Here is a 1,766-nt window from a genome sequence, read left to right as displayed (position 1 = left end):
CTGGGGCCGTAAGCACCTCCGGAATGTCTCGGCATCGCTCAGGGTAACCGGATCGCAGCTTGACTCCAACAAGCAGCCTCAGAACCTCTTGGCCTCAGCTGTTTTTAGCAGAGGGATTATTGGCAGGGGTGGAAATAGACCTCCGTGTTCTGGGTGGCTTCCTCACCCCACATTCCTAGGCGCTTTGCTCTTTTAGAGCTCTCAGCTGTCACCGTGATCCAGGCATGGAGAAAGGAAAGGCCGCCCTCAGCAGCTGGTGGCAGCCTGCAAGCTGCAAGGGCGCCCCTCATAAGGGAATGTCACTCTTATTAGAAGCTGTGTCCCTCACATGTCCTTAAGAAGGGGGCCACCTGCCAACCATAAATCAAGATCCCATCTGTTCCAAATAAAGAAGGAGCCTACCATCCTAGCTGGCCGTCCTTTTATGGTTGACAGGCTATTATTTTAATCCTGTGCTTGAGCATGTATTTCTTGGGTGATTAAAAATTATCTTTAAAAAATTAAAAACCAGAAATCTGCTGAGAGATTTAAGGCACAGTGCAGAATTCAGAAAATCAGAGATTTCTGAGTAGTATAAGAATTACAGTAGAAAAATAAAATAATAATGGAGAAAAGTGAGTCTATTCAGAAAAAGACAAAGTGATTGAAATGCCCTTTATTTGGAGTTAGTGGGATTCCAGCCAAAGAATTTATCTAGAAGAGGAGGGACCTTGCTCCCTTTTCGGCCGTCCTATTTTGGGGTCAAGTATAAAACCACCAGTAGATATCACAAAAGAGCTAAAGATCACCCAGGTTCCCGTCGAATGATTGAAGGCCTTTCTGAGGGGTCACCCTCTGAAGACAGGCTGGGCTGTGTTGGTGGGCAAGAGAAGAGTTATGTTGGAATCTCTGTTGGAAGTTAACATAAACAGTCAACGGTCAAAAAGAAAAAAAAAAAGTGTGCTATGTGCTTTCTCAGCCTTTGCCCCAAGCTCTGCCTCCCCAAGGTCCTTCTCGTGTCTGTTTCACCAGCTGCTCAGGTGGGCAGTACTTGGGGGTGTAAAGGAGTTGTGCAATCGAGAGAGAATCCCAGCTCTGCCATTTGGACCTTGAGCAAGTTCCTCTGGGCTTTGGTTTCCTTCTCCGCTGTGAAGCAGGGCGGATAGCCCCGTGTCGTCATCGCTGTTATTACCCTGATGACGTGGGGTAGCGCGTGCTGAGCGGAGAGCCCGGGGTAAGAGTGCAGTCAAGAGCCGCTGACATCACCTCTGCCTCCGTGCCGGGATACGGCTTCCCTGCTGCTCGGCTGGCACAGCAGGTCCTGATTTGGAATGAGATCTGGACTTTCATTCTTCTCTCTTCAAAGACAGGGCCTATATCTTCTATAGTCACGGGCATCCTTTTCTTTACGGAATAAATGAACACTGGCAAAGCTGGCCCTAATACTGACTCTTAGAAAGTGAATTTTTCCATTTATATCCTTCACAAAACCAGAGCCTAGTAAAAAGTGTCATGGACACCTTCCAGAACCCAGCTCCCCTCTTCTCCTTGGTGTAACGTATCAGGCTTTGCCGGTACGTGGATGCGTCAGGTCTTACAGCCTCAGAGGTTTTCAAGTTTGTGGCCCAGTTTTGCATAAAATGCATCAGGGCCTCTTTTATCAGTTCTTTATGTCTGAAATTCTGTAACACAAGTTCACTTCAAAGATGTCCCCTCCTTTCTTCCTCCTATCCTTTCTCTCTCTCTTTCTCACTTCCTTTCTTATCTGTTTTAGTATGTACTTTTAA

This window comes from Pteronotus mesoamericanus, unplaced genomic scaffold (assembly GCF_021234165.1).
Source record: "Pteronotus mesoamericanus isolate MK-2021 breed Mesoamerican mustached bat unplaced genomic scaffold, CSHL_Meso_final contig_22, whole genome shotgun sequence".
NCBI lineage: Eukaryota > Metazoa > Chordata > Mammalia > Chiroptera > Mormoopidae > Pteronotus > Pteronotus mesoamericanus.
Note: the sequence above shows the minus strand (reverse complement) of the source record.